We start from the raw sequence: 25,978 nt of genomic DNA, 5'->3' as shown, positions 1-25,978 counted from the left end.
ACTGTAGAAACTCAAGATTGAATCTTATTTATTATTATTTTTTAAAGATTTATTTTAAGAGTTACAGAGAGGCAGAGACAGAGAAAGGGGTCTTCCATCTGCTGGTTCGATTACCAAATGGCTGCAACAGCTGGAGCTGCGCTGATCCGAAGGAGCCAGGAGCTTCTTCTGGGTCTCCCACATGGGTGCAGGGGTCCAATGACTTGGACCATCCTCCATTGCTTTTCCAGGTGCATTATCAGGGAGCTGGATCAGAAGAGTATCAGCCAGGACTCAAACTGGCCCCCATATGGGATGCTGGCGCTGCAGGCTGGGGCTTTAACCTGCTCCACAGTGCCAGCCCTGAGGTGGAGTCTTTCCATGATCATCACCATCATTAGGCCTCTGTTGAATAGAAAAGTGATAGGCACATGATTCTGACCATTTTCTATAGTTCTAATTACTTTCTGAAGATGGCTCTCTGTATCTGTTTTTTGAATGAAAATTGAAGGTTGTGCATTTGCTATCCACATTCCTTGGGACTTTCAAAGAGCAATTCTGTTGTTTTACGGTATAATTTCTTGCTTTCTTCCATCCTACACTTAGTGGCAGAGAATTCTCAAATGCAAGTAACATGAATAATAGGACCTAAATAAGCTGTTTTCCCCTAGTGATGCAACAGTCAAATCATCCTGCTCTGCAGAGGTTGTGCTATTACGTCATTCTTCCTCCCTGCCTAGGAGGAGGAAGAACTAGGCTCAGAACATAACCAGCACCCTCCTATAACTTGGAGTCCCTGAAATCAGTGGTGATGGCCACAGCCGTGCCCCTGCCTGGTGCATCATGGCACTTAAGCTGAATGAGAAAACAACATCAAAAAAGACAAGTTGAGCTCTTATGAGTCATTTTCCTGATTGATCTAATTTACCTTGAAGGTTAATGTATTCTAAACTAATTCAGATTAATAACCACTTAAAGATATATGAAAGACATTGAGCTCTCTGTGAACAGTGTGTCGTAACCTCTTTTATTGACTTTGTGAGTTATTTGATGAGATTTAAAGGGAAATTTGATTGTAGGCTATGGAGAGTGACAGGTGTAGTGCATCCAGGGCTTTGAATCTTATTCTTGTTAATAATAAAAACAAGCATGTGATTTGATTTTCTATAATGCGCTCTTCAGAAGCAAATATTTATTTTCAAGGTGGAAATCATTTTTATCCATTGAACAAGATAATTGAATATGCTGTTTTGCTAAAGGGAAAGATTGCTTTTAGGATAAAAAGTGACACACTTTTTTTAATTTCACTTCACTTATTTAATCACAACAAATTGCCTATTGCTAAGAGATCCCTATATATGAGTTATCTTAAATATAGGTTCATAAGGAGTATTGTGGCCACCCCTTGTTTTAAATTAATTGAAACACATCCATTAGTATAATGTGGTCAAATTCACTTGGGTATGCTTAGAAATGAGGTATTCTACCCAGTGAATAGCAAAATCATGTCTCCAAAACTCTGTTTGTTCCTTGTCAAATATTTTTCCCTTAACTTAAACTTGGTTTTGTTTTCCTGTTCTATTTACATAACTCCCAGTTGCCAAGTCCAAAGTGAACCTTGACATGTAAATGTGACTGCCTATACACACTTGCCTGTGGGGCTTCCACACAGACAAAGGAGCTGTGGGAAGCTGAGGGTGGGATATTCAGTGGAGGAATAAGTGTGGTGGAAGTAGTTAGGACTGGAGGCATTAAAGAGGCGTGGAATGAAAACAGAGGATTCTTCTCTCCTCCACTTTGAGCTGTTGCTGTTTGGAGAGAACCTGGATGGATTTTGGACAGATTGTCATGGTCATCAGCCCCAGTTCATGTATGTGAGGGACTTTCTGAACATGAACTCTTCATTATCTCTTGGACTAAATCTGACACCCCATGAGGAGGGTGAGCGTATTACCTCCATTTCATAGAAAGGGAAGCTGACATTTCCCATTTGCCTGCAATCCACAGTGAAAACAAGAGATGCAATGGGCTGTTGTTTCCTCAACACCAAAATGTGAGGTGCTCAAGAGAATCATTGACGTTACAGGCACATCTGTAAGAAGAAAGGCACATTTTTGTATTTCCTGGCTGGATACTGCCTGAGCAGTGGGTTTTTCATTTTGTGCCTCTACTTAAGAGATTGGAAAAAAAGAATCTTGAGACTTGAGGTGGATCTGCACTTTCTGTGTGTGATGGAGCAAAGATGTGGGAATTTCTCATGTCCCTGCTCTCTTCCTGGGGATGGCTTCCAACCAGACAAACAAGCTGTACGTAACAGGTAACATAGATATGGTGGAAAGACTTCCTCTGCCATTGCAAAGCACCTGTGACCCACGAGAGGCAGTATTTGAATTGCTGTGTTTGTTAGCTCTGTGTTACTGGGATGAAATACCTGAGACAAGCTACTTGAGAAGGAAGGAGATTTATTTTGGCTCACAGTTGTAGAGGTTCACAGTCCAATATCTGGTGATGATGTTGTGGCAGGAAGGAATCTGTGTGTCTGTCTGTGTCTCTCCTTACAAAACCACCATGGTTCTGTAACGGGGCTCCACCTTGCAACTAACCCAATCTCTTCCCACAGACCTCACCTTCAGGTACCGTATTGAATTAAATTTCGACCCTCTTAGTACCCTAAAATGAGATCTGGGGGACCAAGCTTTCAACACATGAATCTTTTGGGCATATTTAACAACCAAAATGATATCCAGACTGTCGCAGATGCTGGTCAGATGGGGAATGGAGGCTCTGGCTTCTTGGAGATGTTCCCCACCTTCCTAATCTTGTCCCCGACCCCAACACCAAAGAGATGCACCAGGAGCTCTCCTTGCCTTTCCCCCCACTGCAAGCACCTCCATTCAGAAGACTGGCATGCTGTAGGTAAGTGAACTTGGAGTTGAATGTGAGATTGAAATTTTGAATAGCTGTGGACTAAGTTTCAGTGGCCAAAAGTGATTAAGAATTTTCCAATCCACACAAAACCATTGAGAGATTTGGGAAGAGGCTGTCAACCACTCAGATAAGAACTTTATGTAGGGGAAAAATTGCTGCTTGTTCATAACCATCCCCCTTCCCAAAGGTTGACTCCACCATAAATTGTCAAAGGCTATTTACATGTAAAGACTATTTCCTCGACTATAGGGGTGTCATGGATTTCATGCTAATATGTGCATGGCTGATTGCTAAGTGTCGCTCTGATACATACACCAAAAGGGCATTTAAACAATCAATGAGTCACATTGAAGTGCATGGCCTTGACCTCACCACCCAGCTTAAGATGGACAGGACCCCTGTGTCATTGACTTCTGTGTCTCATCTCCCTTGCCTAATGTCTTTTTCGTTAAGCTTTGTTCACTCTCCTCACAATGGAGCTCATTGCCCTGCACAGTGGAGGTGCACACACACACACACACACACACAAAAAAAAATCCAACAACTGCCTGCATGTGGGATGTGGCTGATACCGATGTAGAGGATAGGATGGAGATGTGACCATGAGCACCGAACTGGAACATACTCTGTGGGCGAGGCTCTGCCTATCTAACTTCCTACTTCTCACAAATATCCTCCAGGGTTACTTATATTACTATTTCACAGATGAAGGCACCGAATCCAAGAGATGTGCGGTCTCACGATTAGGAAATGGCTGAGCCGGAATCAAAGCCCATTCTTCCTATGACAAAGCTTTGTCTCTTTGTGTTCTGCTAACTTAACCAACTGCAGGATCAGATGTAGGCCTTGTTGGAGAATGTGTGTCTGTTGATTGACACGAGGTGCCACGTGGCTCCTGGCATTGCCGTCCTGAGAATTCAAGGCTGTTATTGCTACCTCTGTGCTGAAATAAATGGTATTTTTAATTGGTAACTTCTCGGGAAGTGGACCCCAGGTGTTTATCTGCAGCTTTTGTTTCGTAAACATCAAGCATACAATGGAAGTTATGTTAGGAATGTGAGCTAATGATTCTTTCACCAGTCGGGAATCTGGAATAGAGCACTGTTATGAATGATGTGTGGAGAGATTTCAACAGAGAAGTAAGATGTCTCCAATGTCAGGCCCATTTTATGTTCCCTTTTTGCCATGTTGAACCCAAATAAATGTCACAATTAAATCAATGATCTAATGTGGGTACTATGCCCCAGCCAACTGTTTGGAAAGTTAGATTTAATCATCGATAAGAATAATTTATCATTGATAAGATCCTTTAAATTGTGCTTGTCACTAGAAAAATGTTCTTTAGAAATGCTACACGGTTTCATATCTCTTCTTTCACAATGAATTATGAGCTCAATTTCTTGGAGCTTGAGCCTGAATCTTTTTAATTGGAAATTCTTGTTGCAGGACTTTAACATATTCAGGATATTCTAATGTAGGCTTTATCTCCTTTAATCTGCTGATTTTATGTAAACACACCCGAGCAAGGATGCCCACGTGCACACACACAGGATACTTAGGATAAGGTCACCACAAAACACACTAAACACTGGTGTTAAGGGAAAGGGTTTATGAGGGAGAGAGGGAGTGAGGGAGAGAAAGAACACATGTGTGGGAAGCAGGTCCCCTTATACCCTTGCTGAGGGGCAGGGAAGTAGCAATGAATCCCATTAGAGTGGGGGTAGAACTGACACCTGTGGTTGGGCCATCACCTGGCCTCTAGCAATGGCAATGGGGGCTAGAGCCTACGATGGTGTCCGGGGCATAGATAGTGCCACAGATAGGACCATGCCTTTTTACTAACACTTAGAAAAATTCATGGAAATTGGAATTAGAAGATCAGTTTATCTTGTTGCAGAGAATTTTTGAAATCCATGCATACAAAAAATTTCATGGAAAATACGTATTATAAAAAACTATGCAGAATTTCAAAGGAGTTCTTTTTTTGCAACAAAATAAACTTATCTTTGATGTCTATTTTCCTAAATTTTTTGAAGTCCCCTCTGTATAGTGATATTAATTATGTGTGTACATATCTAGGTGTGTGCATGTATCAGTCTCTTCATGTGCACTCAGCTGTCCATATCCAAGTGTTCTTTGTTGTTCATCCAACCATGGATTGGAAATATTTGGGAAAAAAATTGTGTCTGTATGAACAGATACAGATTTTTTTGTTACTATTATTCCTTACACAATGCAGTCTAGGAACTATTTCCACAGCATTTACATTGTTTTAGGGACCACAAGTCATCCAGAAATGACTAAAAGGATTTGGGAGTATATTTGAGTACGCTTTTGGAGTCCTGGTGCCTACTTGTACCAGCCCTGTGACATCTGTAGAAGCCCCACATACCTGAGGCTCAGCTTGCCCACCATAGAAGGGGCTAGTTGCTCCTCATAGACGGCTTCTATGAGCAGATTGACTGGCATGAGTCCAAGGCTTGGCACTGTATTTAGCCACACGTGAGCCCTCAGTAAATGGCAACTGCTCCGGGTTTGCGCTGTGAGCGTGGGCTGTGCAGTGCGTAGAAGCCAACATTCCTCAAAACAGGCACTGTTTCACCAGAAAAGTCCAGCTTTACATTATGAATCCGTGGCTAAAAAAAAAACCCAAAAGATCGGTATGAGGACAAAAAATCCTATATGATGAATACCTAAGGCAAATATCAAGGCTGGCCAACCATGCAGGAGCAAGTGTGGAGGCAGATGCCCTTTCCAAGCTGTGAGGGAGGAGCACCTGGCCCCTGAGCTTTGGAGTAAGGGGTCCACAGTGACAGACACCTGACCCCTGCTGCGAGGCACCCCTGCCTTTGCCCTCCCTGGGAATTCTTTTCCTCCCTCCCTTCCTTCTCTCCTTCCTTTCTCCCTCTGTCTCGTTCCATAGCACTCGACACTTTCTAACTTTTTAAATCCACTAACTGTATTTCTGGTCCATGTTTCTCCTTGTAAAATACGAGTTGTACAAAGGTGGAGGTTTTGATCCCTACGAGCTGTGGAATCTGCAGCAGCTGGCAAACAGGGACTCAGGAGATGGCTGCTGTAGGAAGAAATAAAATTGTCTTGCTCCGAAGGTGACTGCGAAGAAAATTTCATATTCTGTATATTTGCTCACTTGTTTGCTTTTTGTCCCAGCCTAGGTCCGCTGTAGGTTCGGGCACTTAAATGATTAGATTTAGAGATCTGAGAGACAAGATTCCTATAGTTTCATCGCTCCCCATCTTCGCGGAGGAACGACACAGGACCCTGCGCTGTTCTTTTGTCTGCTCGGCCCTCCCCGGGTTTGCTGCTGGTTCTTCCCGGGTTGGCTACCGACCCTTCCACCTCCGTGGAAGGGTGGTGCCCCCTGCCACTTTCCCCACTTCCGCGGGGGAGCGGCACACCGCCGGCCGGCTCTCTCGGGGGCTGCTCAGGTGTCCCTTCAGATAGATGTTCCTGGTGCGTGTTGTCTCTCTCCTCCTTTATAGTCCTCTTCCACCAATCCCAACTCTGCTACCCACACGCCGAGTACGCTGCTCTCCTCCAATCAGGAGCAAGATCAGCTCCTGCAGCTCAATCAAATTGGTGAGCGGCAGCTGTGTAGAAGCTGTTTACTCCCTTCTCAGCGCCATATTGTGGGAGAGCAGATGCATAGAATAAGTCTTAATTCGAGTAACTTAGTCTAGTCTGAGTTGCTCCCCACATAGTTTGAAGGATATTTTAAAAAAACCAAGCATCATTAAAACCTGTTTCCTTTTCTTGGTGGTTATACACTTTAATAAGTTTGTTTTCTGGAAAAAAAAAATGGATGAAGCAAATGGCCTTCTGCTTAAATGGCTCTTATCTGAATTTAATTTTGTTCATACACAGCTTTACTACGATGTTGCTTTAGGGGTCTCTTGGTCAGAGCAGCACAGAAGAAGTGGTAGCAATCACAGTGGGAGGTGTGGGGGTGCAAATAGCAGCGGCTTTCCTTTCGTTCCCTATTTGGTTCTGCGTTTTCACCCTCTGCATTTTCAAAGAAATGCTCCATTTTTGATCATCCTCTTGGACACATTGAGCGTCCTCTAATTTTTCTACCTGCCTTGTCATGAGTGGTTTGCGATTCCTAAGATTAAAAATGCAGCGAAGACTTAAAGCACAAGAAATTTTGCAATTAGGATGAGGCTGCAATGCTGGTGACAGATTTAAATGTCATCACCTTCAATGGAAGTCAGAAATGGATTTTCCTCTCTCAGTTTGAGTCTGGAAAACCATCTGTTACACGGTACTGACCAGAACCAGATGAGACCACAACTCAGAGCACTGATAGTGTTTCCTTTCTGGCTTAAATGGATTTACTCTGGGTAATTTTTGAAATGATCTGTAGGCTGCTGGTATACAAATGACGTAGTGCAAGTGATATTATTTTAGCTTGTTTATCAATGTGTCATAGCGTCTCTCTCCGCTTGGTGCATTGCATTGTAAATCTGACACTCACAGGCAAAGTCCCCGGGATCCACTCCACTGCCTTGAGTCGCAGCAATGTTATTATGAAAAATATATTCATTTGTCTATATGGAAAGGATTTAAAGGTTTCTGCATTCATTTTTTTTAAACCACAGTCTGGGTACTTAATCATACGGACATTGTTCAGCAAGAAAATGATCTCTTCCTCTGTACCCCATTAGCAACATTCTTTCAGTCTGAAGAAATATAAATATTGGAGTATATTAATGAAAATGACACCCAATGCTGATATATTAGAGCTCAGAAGTGTGATTAAGTACACTGTTAATTAACTCTTTTTGCCAGAATAATTGTAAATGTGTTCTCATATTTCAGAGCTATTTGAACTGCCGGGAAAAGGTTAGTAGACTGGCCTGATGTAGTTGGAAGTCAGACATCATTAGTTTAATTAAATCCCATTAACATAACAAAAACAGAGTTAGTGTCTTCAATATTAAACAGGATCCTAACAGGGAGAGTCATCCTGGTTACTGAATAGGAGATGGTAGAGTCTGTCTTTTAACCTCCCCTAACCTCCCCCACAACAGCAACATCCACTACTTCCCCAGGACATTTGCTAACACTGTCATCATTTCTTCATGCAGCAAACATCTATTATGCGTATGTTAGCTTTTAGGCATTGTTCTAGTTGCTGGAGAAGAGTGTCTGAGTCCATTTGGGTTGATGTAACAAAATACCATCAACGGGGGTGGTACGGCATGCTGGCATCCTTATAAGCCCATTGGAGTCCCAGCTGCTCCATTTCCGATCCAGCTTCCTGATAATGTGCCTGGGAAGACAGTGCAGAATGGCTCAAGTGCTTGGGTCCCTGTCACCCATGTGGGAGACCAGAATGGTGTTTCTGGATCCTGGTTTTAGCCTGACCCAACTCGGAATATTGTAAGCATTTGAGGAATGGACCAGCAAATGCTCTCGCTCTCTCCCTCTCCCTCTCCCCGTCCCTTTCAAATCAGTCAGTCTTTAAAGTCCACACCATAGGCTCCATGGCTTAGAAACAACAGATTTGTTTCCCATCACTCCGGAGACTCAAGTCCAAGATGAAGGCACTTGCAGATTTGGTGTCTGAAGGAGCCCCGTTGGTGCCTTCTGTATTCTCACATGGCGGGCAGAGCTCTCTCCACCTCTCTTATGAGGACAGTAATCCCCTTCACGACAGCTCCACCCTCATGACTAATTCCCTCCCCAAGATTCCATCTCCTGTGGATTACCTTGAGGATCACTCTGGGAACTGGGAGTTTAACAGAGAAATTTTAGAGAGCCACAAACATTTGATCATAGCAAGAAGTGAGTAAAATACGTAAGGTCCCTCCCCATGGGACACTTACATCCTGTTAGTGCTGGGGACCAGATTATAATGCAGATGAGCAGATAAACATGTCCATGTTATGAAGGAAAAAATGCAGATGATGTGATAAAGAAGGTATGGGAGACGTGAATAAACTTAGGTTGGGTAGACAAATATGAATTCAGGAGGTGATGTTTGCACTGAAATCCACATGGTAAGATGAATGAAATACATGGCAGGGTAAAAGAATGGGAAGAGAATAATCAGACCAAAAGCCAGACCTGTTGAACAGGGGCAGGTGCTGAAAGATGAAGTGGCCAAGTTGCCAAGTAGCAGGTGTCCCCTCATGTGAATGATGGATAAGAGTCAGGATTTTATTTCTAGGGCAATAGGGCACTGTTAGACAGAGGAGGCATATGATTTGATTTATGTTGTTTGAATTGACTTTTGTTCTGTCTGGGGCTTGGATATAGAAGATCAGAAGACAAAGTGGGAAGACCCTTTAGGAAGCCAGTAAGTTATTACAATAATAAATGACGCAGGCACCCAGTGCAGAAACACCTGTCTGGAGCCCGGGCATGATGTCGTACTGCACACATCTCCCTGAAGGCTGAGACTTTCCCATGATTTGACCACTCCTTCCTTTTCCAGTTTTAGTTCTTACTACTTCTTGCCACTGGAACTTGGAGTGGACACAGTTCTTTGAACACTCATGTGCCCACCATTTGCATTTCTCTCCCTCACCTTCACTCAGAGGTGAAACACTCCATCTAGGTCAAATCTATTATTAGGTTTTTCCAACCCTTCAGGTTGGAATTAATTCTACTACCTCCATCAAGCCCCAAGGGGCCAGGCCAACTTCTGAACCTCTGATCTGAATCTGAAGCAAATCACGAACGCTCTTCAACAAAGGGTTGTTAAGATGGTTGATTCCTGGGGCTGGCCTTGTAGCAGGTTAAGCTGTTGCCTGCAACACTGGCATCCCAAATCAGCACCAGTTCTCATCCCCACTCTGCTTCTCATCCAGCTCCCTACTGTTGCACCTGAGAAGGCAACAGATGACGGCTCTCTCTCTTTTTTTTGACAGGCAGAGTGGACAGTGAGAGAGACAGAGAGAAAGGTCTTCCTTTGCCATTGATTCACCCTCCAGTGGCTGCCGAGGCCGGCGCACTGCACTGATCCAAGTGCTTCTCCTGTTCTCCCATGCAGGTGCAGGGCCTGAGGACTTGGGCCATCCTCCACTGCACTCCCTGGCCACAGCAGAGAGCTGGCCTGGAAGAGGGGCAACTGGGACAGAATCCGGCGCCCCGACCAGGACTAGAACCTAGTGTGCCTGCGCCGCAGGTGGAGGATTATCCTATTGAGCCGAGGCGCCGGCCAAATGATGGCTCAAGTACTTGGGTCATTGCTACTCACATGGGAGACCTAGGTGGAGTTGCAGGCTCCTGGCTGGTTATTTGGGGAGTGAACAAGGAAGATCTGTTTGTCTCTCTTTCTCAAATAACAAAAAATAAATCTTTAAAAAATTGTTGATTTCTGTAGCTCCCTCAATATCTGCCAAATCAGGTATTTGGGTAGTGATTAGGACTCCATATGAAGTGTCCTAGATGAGTGGGATAATCTCTTAGGCTCTAAAACCAGTGCACTCGTGCCTCTTGTCTGTTTTGCTGTGTTAGCTGCTTCTCCGATGAACGTGTTTGCGTGGGGAAAGCACAAGCATGTTCCTAGGGTTTAGAGGGATCTGGCTTTGCATCTCTGCTTTGCAGTTGGCAGCTGTGTGATATCGGACCACTCGGCACCTCTAAGCAGAGGTAATAATACCACCCCCTCCAGGTTGTTAAGGTGAAATGAGATGGTGTTCGTCAACTGGCACAGAGCCTGCCATTATTTGTCACTGTAACAACAACAGTAAATATTCAGCACATATATTTGAAAGTGCTGGTGATATTCTAGGCAATATTTTACTTGCTTTTTACAGAGAGCTTCTTTTGTTCTCACTGTAACCCCATGTGGTCGACTCCATTGTTATCTCTACTTTGTGGATGAGGAAACTAACGCAGAAGAATGAAGTAACTCACTCTAAGGACACATAGTCAATAAGTAGCCATAACAGTCCAGGTCCTCAGCCTGTTGGACTACCTTGTCTCCCAGTAGAGCCCAAAGCTACTGGGAGCTTTAGCTCACTTGCTACAGTTTTTCACCAGGTGGGGGAGCTGCTACAATGTGCATTTTCAATGTGGTAACTCCAGGGGTGACAGAACTCAGGGATTCTCGGCCTCCGTGACTCCTTCCTCACATCATTGAGGTTTTACCCCCTGAAGATTTTATCTTCCAGCGCTACTTACATGGCATCTTCACACAAAAAATGGTCAACAGCCATTTGTTAAAAGGAAAATAGGAACACGCCAAAGACACAGTAGAGCGCCTGGGATGGGAAGACTCTCTTGAAGTATTCCTGAGTGAGTGGAGTTGGGCTGCTTTGTCTCTGAGTCTGTGCCTTCTTCCAAGTTGTGTCATCTCTGGCCTGGGCACCTACCTTCACCTACACAATCAGTGAGCTGGGGATTACATTGAGCTCATCATCTCTTCCTCCACCCCAAACACACACACACACACACACACACACACACACACGTACCAGTAACATTATCTATTCTCTCCCCAAGTTTTCCACTTGCCAAACTCAAGCATGTCCATTCCAGGATCCAATGTGTGTCAGGGAACATAGCTGATTTTTATGAAGCTAACAAGCTAACTTTAACTCTTTCTCACAGACTGAAGATGTCTACTGAGAAGAGTTAATTTGCGTTGCTATGCAGTTCTCAAGTCCTGCCTAAAATATATCGCCTGCAGCAGATGGAGGCTGCTGTTCCTCCAGGAAGAGACAGAATGCAGTGATGTGGGGATGTAGTTAAAGGGAGATAAGAGGACTGAGATTTCCAGCAGGCTGGATGATGTCTCTTATGCTTGTAAATAATAGAAAGCTATCACAAATAAGCATGAGCCTAAAGAGGCATTTCCGATAAGGATTCTGAGGTATCCCTTACAAACTCCAGTGAGTGATGTGGCCGGGCCCCAGAGACACTGGGATTTAGAGATTTGCATAGCATAAACATTACCGTTTTCTTCTCTGTCCTCCTTCTCTCTGCACATTCGGTTTATTTATTTGAGTCTTCACTTGGCCTCCCCTTTGCTGGCACCCTGGACTTGCGCATGTGCGCTCTGGGAAATACCCCAGACCTACAGCTTGTTTCTCTGGAACATGTGTCCGGCTTCTCCTCGTTCCAGTTCTCAGGTTCCCAAGGGAGGTCCCCATTGTCCTATTCCTGATCAGGATCCCACCCTACACCGTGGACCTCAGGATGAACTATTGTAGCACTGCTTTCCTTAGGCCAGTCATTCGATGTTTGAAGAAGAAATCACTTGAGAAGGAGGCAAGTGAGTGCTAGAATCTGTGGAGATCTAATTGTCTGGCGTAGGGGTCTGCAGCCCTGTCTACAGTGTTTGCCTTTAGCCGATGAGGGTTGTGGTCTTCTCCATAGAGAGAAATGAAATGGGCCACAGCCCCGTTTAGAGGGGAATGTTAGGACTGAAGTTTCAGACAGCTAGAGTGCCGAAAACCATTCTTTTGAGACTCCTTGTTTCACGCAGTGCAGAGATACTTTGATCACTGATTTCCAGGACATACGAAAGTCAAGAGAGTCCTGACTGTTTATCTAACTGGGTCAGGTGAGTGTCGAAGCATGGAGCTGTGACGGCCATATTGGGTACGAAGAGAAACAAGTCCAAGGCTGAAAGTCCAGAATGCTGAAGATCGCAGGGTGCAGAGCGAGAGATCCTGCGTGCTGATCCATCCCCTCTTCTGAATAAAGCCTAGAGCCACCTAACCACCAACTTATTATAACTTCTGGTTATTTATATAGATGGCAGATGGAGAGGAGGAATTGGAAGTTGATTAGACATCTTTCCTTATTTAAGAAATGGTTGACAATTTGCTATTTGATCAAAGCATCTTAGCTGAAACAAGTAGATTATTAAATACGAAGATTCAGATTTTTTAAATATGAAAAGTATCAAAAATAAGACATAGCAATTGAAGCAAAAATACTTATGTGTAATATAAAATTCAAACATTGCCAAGGACCATACTGCAGAATGTGGTAGTGTCTTGTAAATAGATTGCAGAGAAAATCTTGAGTAGTTTGCTACATATGTCGTCTTTTTTGTTTCCTTCCTTTCTATGTATACTTAGATTATTAAGTTTCTATCTCCTGTAAGCATTATAACATATTATTTGTAATTACGTAGAGCTTCCTTTTTCACTGAATAGTGTGTCTTTATATAAACTGTCAATCTTTTAAACAGTTTGTGTAAGTTTATACATCTCTCAGGGATGGAAACCAGAATTAGCAATTAAAATCAAAAATGTCCGGAATTTGTGTCTCTAGGAATTATCCTGTAAAATATCCCCTTAACATGGCAAAAATGTATGTTGCCTAGACTGTGTCTTGCATCTTTGAGTTTAGCATAACAACAATTATAACAAACTAAGAAATCCAAACATGACTCTATTTTAGTTCTTGGCCTCATCTTTTCATTATGTTACTAATTTCCAGAGTGCAGATGCATGTAAATAAGAAGTTACCACGATTACATCTACTTTTTAACTTTCTTTTTTGACAAAAAGTCTGCAGTGGTGCTTGCTGAATATTTTGTCCCTTGGCTAACTAAATGCTTTCATCAATAAAGTGACATGAAATACTGAGTCACATATATATCACTGTTATTGCATTCTGTGATTATTAATGACTTAATGGACTGTAAGATTTTAATGAATGGAACATAAATGCAGAGATAGAAAAAGATATTAGCTTTCTTCCCCAGGGTGATATGCCTTAATTACACTTAACTCCTCAGGTTATTGGCTGCATAACTACCTGTGGAAGAACTTATCTCTCATGAAACTAATATATTTGCCTTTGCAGATTGAATAGAATTTTATCATTTAATTCTGACACATAAAAAATTAGCTGGATTTACTGGGAAAATGATAATGCCAATTCATTTATTCAAATACTCATGTTTTAGCGCTTCTCACTTTTATTCAAGAAATATTTATTGAGTGACTACTATATGCCAGGTACTATTGTAGCTGTTATGGTTACATCAATAAAGAGAACAGAAAAAAAAAAATCCTTCCATTCTGGTGGTAGAGAAATGCAGTAGAAGTTCTATGTGAAGTGCCTTGGCTGAAACCTAAGGGAGAAAATCACTATTTGGTACCAATTTGGACATAACTAAATGACTTATATTTGTATGAAATGTATATTCTTTCATAAGTAATTGATAAAGATCAGTTGCAGAAAATCAAAATTCACGATAGTCATTTGAGTCATCAGTGTGGAATTTAGAAGCATTTCTGTATTGATAGACTATGATTTCAGACCTCATATAGGAGGACTTGTAGTAGGATTATATTGAAATTTATTTAAAATCTACTTTTAAAAAATTGTTTATTTATTTGAAAGGCAGAATTACAGAGAGGAAAAGACAGAGATTTTCCATCTGCTGGCTTATTCCCCAGATGGCTACAATGGCCAAAGCTGAGCTGATCTGAAGCCAGGAGCCAGGGGCTTCTTCCGGGTCTCCCACATGGGTCCAGGGGCCCAAGGACTTGGGCCATCTTCTGCTGCTTTCCCAGGCCATAACAGGAAGCTGGATTGGAAACGGAGAAGCCAGGACTTGAACCTGTGCCCATATGGGATGCTGGCACTGCAGGTGATGGTTTTATCCACTGTGCCATGGTGCTGGCCCCTTAAAATCTACTTTTTCTTTATTATCTTTTGCTGCACAAAAAGCCATCCCAAAATTGTATGACTTCAAGTAGCATCCCACCCCCACCTGCACACACACTATTCTAGCACACTAGACTAGCAGTGAGGGCTGGGTTTGGTTGGAGTACCTGCTTCTCTGTGCCAAATGGTGTGGGCTGGGCTCATTCCGGCATTTGCCTACCCTTGGCCAACTAGGGGCTACCTGCTCCTCCAGGGCTCCCTTCACATTCAGCTGCTTGGATGGGGCTCCTTCATTCCCATCTCTGTCACCTCTCCAGTAAGCTCCCTTGGGTATGTTCACATAGCACAGTATTCCTAAAAACAAGAACAAAACCAATAAGCTTCCCTTGGGGCTTAGCCTCAGAAGCCAGATGATGTCTCATCCACTGCTTTCCTCTTGCTTAAAGCAGATCACAAGGCTATGATCAGGAGGATGGAGAAGTAGACCCCAAGTCTTGATGAGAAGAGCGACAAAGAGAGGTATGGCTACTCATCCTCTGCCGTGTCCCGTGTCATTCTGGTGTCTGAACAAATTGGTCGGAACTGTACTTTGAGCACATTTGGGTATGGTTAGGTTTGTCTAAAAGCCAACACTTGGTTCTATTTAGACATCACCTTGGCGGAACAAGGAGTAAATTCTCCCTTCTCCTCATAGCCCGGTAAGTACAATGTATCCTTCCTAATGAACCACATTCTCTTCCCAGTTAAGCACTGCTAGTCTGTTCTTGTCAGAAAGACGCATGAGCAGTGGCTCAGCAGGTGGCTGGGTTAATTTTTAATTGTCATATTTATTCCAGTGGAAAACAGATTTATTTGCCAGATGAACTGAGGAAAATGAAGGAGATGTGAAAAATAGGGATTGAACTCTTAGAGAATCCAAATTACTCTCCTGGAAGATACACAATGGCCGTGTTGCTGAGGGTTTGGGAAACAGATATTCTTATACCCTGGTCGTGAAAATACATATTGACAGCTCTATGTTGGAAGGCTCTGTGGAGATTTGTGTGATACATAATGGTATATTTCTATGATATCTTATGGGACATTCTTAGTGTTCCAAAAAACACTAATTCCAGTACAAGGAAGTCAGTCAGTGGCTCTCACATAAGGTTTGTGTGGCCAAACTATTCTAACACAGGACACTTTGATCTTGTGTTAGGAGTCATGGCTGTGAGCAGTTATGGGTTCTGGGAAGCCAAGCATCAGCACAGCCTATGCAGCTATGCACCACAAGGCGCATCAGGCTTTACCAAGCTCAAGGACAGCATATGGTCACCTTCCTTATCCACTATTTCAGCTACCTGCACTGAATAGTGGTCCAAACATATTATATGAAAAGTTGCAGAAATAAACAATTCCTAGATTTTAAATTGCATGCCATTCCCAACAGCATGATGAAATCTTGTGACATCCTGTGCAGTCCTGCGAGACTTGAATCAGCTCTTTGTCCAGTGTATTCATTCATGCCTATGTGCTACCTGTCAGTCACTGAGTAGCCATCTCAGTTACCAGAGTATAATAGTGCTTATACTCAGGAACCCTTATTTGACTCAAAAGCCTCAAAGTGCAGGAGTAGTGACAGTGGCAGTTTGAATATGCCAAAGAGAAATCATGCCATAAAGTGCTGCCTTTAATTAAAAAAGTAACACTTCTTGGCTTAGCAAAGGAAAAAACGACATACTCTGGTCTCTAAGTGCTATGGTCCAATAAGACACAAGATATTTTGTGGTGGAGAGAAGGGGTGTGGGAGCAAGAGAGAACAGTCACAGAATCTTTATAGTATATGTTTCTAGTTATTGTTGCTCATTTTTTACTCTGCCTAATTTATAGATTAAGCTATATCATGGGAATAGTAAAGTATGTGTGGGATTTGATACTATGTGCAGCTTTAGGTTTTTACTGGAGATCTTGAAAATGCTTTGCAGATTCGAGGGGGACTACTATATTCTCTCTCTGCACTTCCTAGTGATATACACACCCACACACTGAGCACAGTTCTTCACTCTCTGTGCCCAATCCCCAGGCACCAGCCTGGGAACTGCTGTAGAAGGAATTCATGCATAACAATAGCTATTAGTGTAGAAGAACTGCATTGCCTTATGATTCTGTTTCTTTAGCCTGAGCTAGAACTCTGAGATATTTTACCCTTTAGTTTCTACCTTTTGAGTAGTGATTTCTTTCTTATGTTTTCTGTGATTTAATTGTAGTTGGTTAGTTCCAGAACAGCATAAACTGGCATTGTGTTGGTGAAGATTTCTTACTTTAAAAGTAAATATGACAGTTAATCCATTATAGTTGGACATACTCACATCATCTAAAATTTATATGGGGACAGTATTGAATTGTCCCTATCAAGTTTGGCTGCATCTCTTTGGGGTTAAGTAGTTAATACAGGTTGTAAATGAAGATTACTTGTGCTGGGCAATTTGTGACTTAGACATTTTAAAATACTAATTGCAAAATCTAAGGACTGTGTCCATTGGTGGGATAATTAATGGGGTACATTACTAAACCATGTCTGGGAAGGTTCAGAGCCACCTGAATTTTTATGTTTCAGTGTTGGGAGATCAGTGGTCTAGAAACATCTGAGCACTGGAAACCCCTTCTCCCTCCCTCCCTCCCTCCCTCCCTCCCTCCCTCCCTCCCTCCCTCCCTCTTTCTATCTCTCTCTCTGTTGCTCGTATCTTTGAAATGGTCTCAGGAGACAAAGTCCTTCCAAGGTTATACATAATACAATAACATCATTGTATTATGGCCCCTGAATCCTGAAAGTCTTTAACCAGGACCATGAAGCAGGTGCATGTCCATGGGGACAACATCAAAGTCTGACCTTCAGTGGTGTACAGTTGTCAGCAAAAAGCAGAAATAGAGCTGGAAAGTTTATGTTAACTTGCAAGTTTCATCCTGATCAGTGTGTTGCCAAGAATCAAGAATTACAAATTTGCTGTCATTAATATTTGGGCCAAAAATATTTGTGAAATTGTCAATTATTACATTTATTATTTTCTTCTACTGACCCAGAGAATAGAGTCAGTTAGCTTTGAGTTTACTAACGAGCATCTGCTGAGATGTCAGGATGCACTTCACCACGTTCTGGGAGCACCATTGTAGAAATCAACATTATTTCCATCTTAATTCTAAGCTCTTCCCTCTAAATAGTCACCCTTTTATTTTTACCTCTTATTCAGAGACACAGTACATAGCAACGTGATCAATAGTATAAGGAGATTGTGAAAGACTGCAATTTGGTGGGTGTTTTGATTAGCCCATCGAACCTGGCTGTCTCTGCATTTTCTTGTCTTGGTCTAATCTGTTTCACAGCTGTGTAAGGGAGCTGAGAGGAATGAAAGTAACCCTGTCCATTAAGAGGCAAATTGTGTTTCCTAGAAGGCAGTAAGTCATCACTCTGGATGCTGACCTGGCTTTGCATCCCATTTGTAAATTCATTTCTGCTTTTTTAAATCTAGCTATAATATGTGGCACTTCAATTTTTTTAAACCATTGGTAGCAACAATTGAGTCCCTCATTAATGAGTTCAATAAAATTTTTGATTCATTTAGTTTGTATTTGTATACCATGATTCTATCTTCTTTAGAAAGTTATCATTGAACACTAACATACATTCTGAGTTTAGTTACTGTATTCAAAGTCGGTTGTCCAATTCCATTTCCTTGGATGGACTTACTTATCTATGTCTAGTTTACCTAGATAAAAGCCTCTGTTCTTTTGGTCTATGGAATGGGGATAATTGTAGTATCTAACTAGTTGTGTGCTTATGTGGATTAAATGATAAATTATATATAACATCTTAATACATAGTAAGCACTGAAACAATATACTCTATTATTTTTATTTTTACCTATACTCATGGACTGGCAATCCTATGTTTGACATCAGGCAAGGAAAACAGTATACATGTCCTGTGATTCTCTACAAGGCTGAATTCATGCCCCTCCATTTTGTGGTTGTTTTATTGTAAGGAAGTACTTAGTATGGTCATTATGTTTCGATTTTTACTAGTTGCCCTAAAAATTTACTTCCAAGTTAATTTCTAATCATGACCCAATTGAATTAATTTCTTATACATTTACATTTCCTTCTATCAGTGCCTTAACAGACTGGCTATTACAAATCCTTGCAAAAAACATCCTCAGTTCTTAGAAACACAGGCTGGAGGGCAGTCCAAACTCGGCTCCTCCAGGGCTATCTAGGCCCAGCAGCGTTAGCTTCACCGGGGGTCTTACTAGAAACGCAGAGGCTCAGGTGCTGGCCTAGACTTAACGGAATCAGAGCCTGCGTGTCCACCTGCTCTCTGGCGGCTTGACAGTTCCAGAAACCTTTCCTGCGTACCTCCCTCCACCTCACCTGCGCTAGCGCCAGCCGGATGAGGCACCTGCTTTGTGTGTCAACCACACTCACCGTTCAGCATTGTTAGTTTACCTGGTTCCCTTCCCCTACTGTGATCTTGTGTGAGGGGGGTGCTTTTCATGACCACACTCGTGGCAGTGACACTGCAGCCGACGGCACATGTGTGCTCTCACTGAATACTAGCTGACTGAGTGGATGAACCTGAATTTCTTTCTTTCCTTCTTTCTTTTTTTTTTTTTTTTTTTTTTTTTTTTTTTTTTTTTGACAGAGTGGATGGTGAGAGAGACAGAGAGAAAGGTCTTCCTTTTGCTGTTGGTTCACCCTCCAATGGCCGCCACGGCTGGCACGCTGTGGCCGGCACACCACGCTGATCCGAAGGCAGGAGCCAGGTGCTTCTCCTGGTCTCCCATGGGGTGCAGGGCCCAAGCACCTGGGCCATCCTCCACTGCACTCCCGGGCCACAGCAGAGAGCTGGCCTGGAAGAGGGGCAACCGGGACAGAATCTGGTGCCCTGACCGGGACTAGAACCCGGTGTGCCGGCGCCGCAAGGCGGAGGATTAGCCTAGTGAGCTGCGGCGCAGGCCTGAACCTGAATTTCCCAATATAATTCTCTCTGCAGGAACTAGCATTGAGCTGAATTTTCCAGTGAGGCAAAGATGTTCTCTTGAAGACAGGAGAGGAAATGCTCTAACACAGGGGTCCACTGAATCATGACTTTTTGATGATTTGTTGGAGAGAGAAGGAAGGGGTGGACCGAAGGGTTCCTGTGATCCAGACAGGGGCGTTGCACAGTGGGGAACGTGTGCCTTCTGATGCTTCCCTGGCCTAGACTTGGACCCTGGCTCTTTTCCCTACCAGTGTGTGCCAGTAGACTGAATTTCTCTGAATCAGTTTCACCCAAGTGGTTGTTGTAGCGAGATTGTATTTTAGCTTGGATTCTTCCCAACAACAGAGATCCGAAGGACTTGGGCCATCTTCTGCTGCTTTCCCAGGCCATAGCAGAGAGCTGGATCGGAAATGGAGGAGCTGGGACTCGAACTGGCATCCATATGGGATGCCGGCACTGCAGGAGTCAGCTTTGCCCACTACACCACAGCACCGGCCCCAACAGTGCTAATTCGTTTGTGTTGATTTATGCCGAGAGGAGCATTCTCCTATGGGGAAGAAGCAGAAGCTGGTGTTCAGGCTGGACTTGTTAGTAGAAGGTGGACCAGAGCTTGGATGAAATGGGCCACTGCAGCTGCAGGGAAAGTCAGAGGCCGGGATGTGACAGACAGCACCAGCGACGTCTTGCAGCTTTCCATGAGAATCAGTGAGACCAAGTTTACAAAGCCAGATGCATGCCAAGTGCCCAGGAGATGGCAGAGGGCTTACCCTCTCCAGGCTGCTTTTGGTAGCTATAGTTTCTGTTCTTGACTTTTTAGAAGCAAAAACAATTGTGTTGACTCTTCCATCTTTGCATTCTTTCTCCCTCCTCCTCTTCTCACCGTGTAGCACCTCCCCACAGCAAAAACAAAACAAGCAAACAAAGGAAAACCACTTTTGTAAGGGTGGCAGTAAGAAACATGTTTGACCAGGTGTGGGAGATGTGGTCATAGATCCCCTCCTGTTCTGCCTCCAGCCTGCCATCTTCACCTCAGTGCAACGAGAAAGGGGAACACAGAGCCAGAGAAAATACATGTGTCCATGCACACAAATGCAAATCTTGTTTTCTTCCATAGGTACCTAGTAGGAGTGAAAACTATAAGTGGTTGTTGTCAGGGAAATGTGCATATTCCTAGATTTTGTTCTGTGAATTGAAACCAACTTTGCCATTGTAACTTCTTTTATTGCCAGAACTCATTGACCCCATTGAGATCATGTGCTTTCCTATAGTATTTTAGTTATATTAACCATAAATCTTAGTACTGTTTATCTATAGAAAGCTGAAATCAAGAAAGAATGGAATAGCCATTCGTCATGGACTTTGGCTCAGTGACTTGAACCTGAGAGTATAGGAAAAACAAAAGCCCTGGTTGTGCAGTGGAGGAGAAATGCCTGGAGGGTAAATGGAACAGAATTAAAGAGAAATGGAATCCCATTTAATCCTTGGAGAACATCAGCAGAGATTATTCACTTTCCAACAGAGGTCTAGTCTCTGTTGAGATTTCTGTTTTAGAAACTAGATTCTGGATTCTTTTTGTCTGCTAAGCTGCTAAATATTCATGTCACAACGAAGACAATGTTTAGTGACAAGACAACCACCACTTTCTTCTACAGATCTGCTTCAATTATGAGGATTCTATAAATGTGTTCTGCTTCTAGTGTTAGGTGTTTCAGGGTGGAGCTGGGAAGCGCATGGGTGCTGTTTAAGCCTGCTGCGCTGGCAGAATTAGCTCTACATAGGAGGAGACGGCTTGCAAATGAAACCCAAGAAAGCAGTGGGTACAGGTAGATGATGCCCAATGCTACTGGGCCATGCTTGAAGCTGGTTCTATTCAATGCCTAAACCTCTATGTTCTAAGGTTTGCTGAGCCCCTTTTTAGGCAGTTTTCCATTACTTGCCATTGAGAGTCCTTATTAATATATTTGCCCAAAGTATAATCTACTCTCATTTTTTAACAAATAAGTTGTCTAAGCCAGTGAGAAAAGTAAGACTTCCAAGGAAAGAATGTTGGGGATATGTTGGTGGAATGTGAGCCTGCATTTAAAAATATCCGCCTGGAATTTTAGTTTAAATAATGGACTTCTAGTTTTCATTAATATATGGAATAATCATTGTATCTTTCGCAAGATTAAAAATAGTGCAAGCAGAATCAAGTTCATCATTTCCTAGGACTGGTGACTTTGTTAGTTTTTCTAATAACCTTACCAATTTCATTTTGTTGTGGCAAGAACACTTAATATGAGAAATCTTGATGTGTACCACTACTGCTGACTTTCAGTGTCGTGTCCTAGAGTAGATCTTACTAAACTGCCGTTTTGTGCCCGGGGTTGGTAACTCCTCACTTCCTCTTACCCCTAGCCCCAGGCACCCAACATTCTACTCTTTGCCTCTGTGACTTTGACTGTTTTAGATTTCTCATGTAAGTATTGGTCTCTCTGTGGCTGGCTTATTTCACTCAGCATAATATCCTTAAGGTTCATTCATATTGTCACATATTGCAAAATTTCATTCTTTATAGAGGCTGGAAGCTATCCTATTGTATTTAATTCTATCTGTTTTTCTTAAACTCTCCTATGTTTCTGAAAAGATTTAAAGTACAAAGAGGGAGAAAAATACAAGACAGCAATACCTAAAAGTCTGTCGCTAAAGACAGAGCCAGAAAAAAAAGACAATAGAACCCTTAGAACAAAATTATAGAGATACTTAATTGTAGCTGAGGTACAAATGTGGCTCTAAGCTTCCAGCAGCTAATAAGGACATTGAAATATTTTATTTAGCATAAAAGTTATCTAAATGCTCACAAATTTTTACATCTCTTTTGATTGTATGAGAATACAGAAAATTTTACTTACCTGTGATTCCCATTAAAAATGAAAGCAAATTTGTGATGATGTAAATCCAATTCGGTATGAAACTTTAGGATGGGTGTGATAGGTGAGGGAAGAAAGAGTAGGAGGTGGTGAGGTCAGATAACATTGGCTTCTCTGATTTGATTCTGAGTTCTGAAAATACCTGGAAGAGCCAATGTGCCAATTGTGAGACAAGTATGTCTTTCCCGAATATCATTTGTCTCATCACATTTTTAATAAATATTGGGTCTACAATAGAATGCATCCCACGTTTCTTTAGAACTCTCAAGAGACCTATGCTATGAAGGTCTAAGTTGTTCCCAGAAATTTTAGCAAAGGCCGTGTAATTTCAGAATACACTAGAAGGTTATCTTGAGAATGTTCCCTGTTCCTGGAGGCTGGACTGCACCTGAAGTCATGTTGGCAGAAGGTGTGACTTCAAAGCCATCCTATCAGAGGGTAATTTATGCTTGGAAGATGCTGTGGTAGACCCGGAGGTGGTATCAAGTCATCAAAAACACATTTTGCATATTTTATTCTTAGTTGATCTCTTTGACAACGGGGAAAATGAAGCTCAGCTGTTTGTGAACAGCCTCCACAGGACTCACCTCCAACACCTGCTGCCTTCTGGGAGCTTCCACTCAAATGTTTCAGTTATGATTTTCCCTACCCCTCTAGGGTCCCTAGGAGAGGGAGGAAGGGAGAGGGTGGGGGAAGTGGTTCTGAGTGTGAAAGGTGAGGGGGGTTATGGAGGGAGGGAGGCATAAAGCACCTTCTACAAAGGCAATGTTGTGGATCTTTGCTCTCTAGTCCGTACCCCCCACATACAGCAGCTCAGAGATTGCTTTTGGGGTTGTTGATGTGCTAGGCCTAGGATTAGCTGTGTGATTATGATGGCTCAATTAAATCCAATAAACGGGAACTGGAATTGGGTGATTGGTTGATTGTGTGGTAGTTCTACTGTGGGAGTGCTTATCCTATTAAATGATAATGTTTCGTAAAGGCAAAAATTTTGACTCCATGCAAATAGAAGTAAAATGAAGATGTATCAGTGATTTTATTTCACTTATTGACTAGTAGAGGAAACAACAGGACAATACAACTGACTCAAAAGAGAATCCAAAGAACAGATAACTAGAAAGCCCACCAAATGCGGAAGGGAATTTGCTTAATAGAAGAAAAACTGGTCAATAGCCATAGGGCAAGAATCAATTGCATGCTTCCAGACACAGGGAGATCCTGTGGGCAGGAACCATTTGCCATACTTTCAGGTTTTAGCTCCAAGACAACGACCAAGTGGAAAGAGCCCAGCTGTGTGATCTAGATAGGGTACCAGCTAAGCATTTTTTAAAATTCCTATTTAGGCCGGCGCCGTGGCTCACTTGGCTAATCCTCTGCCTGCGGCGCCGGCACCCCGGGTTCTAGTCCTGGTTGGGGTGCCGGATTCTGTCCCGATTGCTCCTCTTCCTGTCCAGCTCTCTGCTGTGGCCCAGGAAGAGAGTGGAGGATGGCCCAAGTGCTTGAGCCCTGCACCCTCATGGGAGGCCAGGAGGAAGCACCTGGCTCCTGACTTCGGATCTGCGCAGTGCGCCAGCCGTAGCAGCCATTTGGGGGGTGAACCAATAGAAAAAGGAAGACCTTTCTGTCTCTCTTTCACTGTCTAACTCTGCCTGTCAAAAAATAAAAATAAAAATAAAAATTCCTATTTAAAACTTTCACAATTTTTCTTTATAATGTCTCAGAATAAGACGCATCTTTTTTGGGAAGTTTTGGCTTGCCAGCATGTTCAGAGTAAAACCCCAACTCCTTAGCCTGGCCACCAGATCCTTAGGATGCTGACACTTCCTATCTCCCTGATGTCATCTCAAACGCTGCCCATTCTTCCTCTGCCATCTCCCACTCACTTGCTTCCCTTTGCCCCGAATGCCAGAAGTCTCCCAGAGCAGGGCGTTTGGATGCTGTGTCCTCTTAACTGGGACACTCTGGCTCCATATTTAGAAATCGCAGCTCAAGTGTAAAATTCTCAGGTACGTAGTTCCTTATTGCCAAAGGGGCTTATCTGGAACAACTGCTCTCATGTAATTCTACCGTATCTTCTCAATAGCACTGATTCCAAGCCACATTCATCATTTTATATATATATATTTTTTTTTTTTTGACAGGCAGAGTGGACAGTGAGAGAGAGAGACAGAGAGAAAGGTCTTCCTTTGCCGTTAGTTCACCCTCCAATGGCCGCCGCGGCCGGCGCGCTGCGGCCGGCGCACCGCGCTGATCCGATGGCAGGAGCCAGGAGCCAGGTGCTTTTCCTGGTCTCCCATGTGGGTGCAGGGCCCAAGCACCTGGGCCATCCTCCACTGCACTCCTGGGCCACAGCAGAGAGCTGGCCTGGAAGAGGGGCAACCGGGACAGAATCCGGCGCCCCAACCGGGACTAGAACCCGGTGTGCCAGCACCGCTAGGCGGAGGATTAGCCTAGTGAGCCGCGGCGCCGGCCCACATTCATCATTTTATAAATTGTAATTTTGCATATTGCCCATCCCTTCACCTCTTCTAAGGCAGTGAATTTGTCCTATCACTGCTGTATCCGGCTCCTGTCTGGTACACAGAAGCTATTCTATAACTGTTAGTATATTTCAAAAATGTATTCTATATAAATTCTTCTGTGTAGTACGGTCTTAGTTTAATATTTTCAGACAATTCTAGCTATTGTAGATGCATTCCCCAAATCCCAGTGGTTCAACACAGTAAAAGGCTATTTTTTATTCAGGTAAGAGTCCAGGGAAAGTGTTGAATAGATGGTTTTCCTCTAATCCTGGATTCGAGATTCAGCCTCTTTATTTACTGCTCTAAAGCCACCAGCAAGATCTGACTTCCCAGGCTGCTTGCTTCTTCTGCATGAGCTAAAGAAGGGAGGACCATGGGAAGGCTGACGGGCAGGCCTCCAAGTGGTCGGTGTCAGTCCTTCCTCATTCCGTTAGCTGGTTCAGTGTTGTAGCCACCCTGCCTCCACACCAGGATGAGAGCTCTGTCCTCGCCATGCCCTGGAAGGAACGGAAAATGTTCCAGGCAATATGCAGGGGCAGGACCGTGGCGGGAGGAAGGGGGCACTTGTAGAGTACGCGTGTGTGAGCTCGGGTTCGTTGTTTTAGACAGTGGCACTTCTGAGAGAGGGCCTGCACCATGTTGAAAAACTCCAACGGAGGTGGGAAAAGAGGTTGCATACTAGTATTTGGAGCTAACATTTTCAGACAAGGCCTGAAGAAGCAATCTGAAAAGAAGTATAGCTGAGGGAATTTGAAAGCAGACTGCATTAGATAGAAGCAGTCGTTGACTCTAATGGCTGAAATCAGATATAATGTTTTTAAAGAGATGTTGAAGGCAAAATTGAACTTTTAAACCAGAAATAACTGCATAATATTCTCTTTGCTATTTGTAGACTCTTTTAACTCCATAATGATATTTGAATCTAATGAGATGCAAATTCTCACTTTAACCTAAGTGAATTTTATAGACAGTTGTCATTAGATTTTCCTTGGAGAATGATGATGTAATTGGATTGCTTCTTT

General features: G+C 43.1%; 1 long non-coding RNA gene across 8 annotated transcripts in view; it reads left to right on the top strand.

Annotated features, from left to right (window-relative positions):
• LOC149123311 (uncharacterized) overlaps positions 1-25,978 on the top strand; it is an 86,754-nt gene that overhangs the window by 25,830 nt on the left and 34,946 nt on the right. For 4 of the 8 annotated variants that reach the window (XR_016217078.1, XR_016217076.1, XR_016217077.1 and 1 more), the window contains exons 2-3: positions 14,961-15,030; positions 15,159-15,209. This is a non-coding gene — a long non-coding RNA (uncharacterized LOC149123311). The remainder of the gene's footprint in view (positions 1-14,960; positions 15,031-15,158; positions 15,210-25,978) is intronic. The other 4 variants (XR_016217082.1, XR_016217080.1, XR_016217083.1 and 1 more) reach the window with 1 other exon arrangement.

This window comes from Oryctolagus cuniculus, chromosome 11, assembly GCF_051225735.1.
Source record: "Oryctolagus cuniculus isolate XC-2025 breed Fujian yellow rabbit chromosome 11, ASM5122573v1, whole genome shotgun sequence".
Classification (NCBI taxonomy): domain Eukaryota; kingdom Metazoa; phylum Chordata; class Mammalia; order Lagomorpha; family Leporidae; genus Oryctolagus; species Oryctolagus cuniculus.
This window is presented reverse-complemented; position numbering and strand designations above follow the sequence as displayed.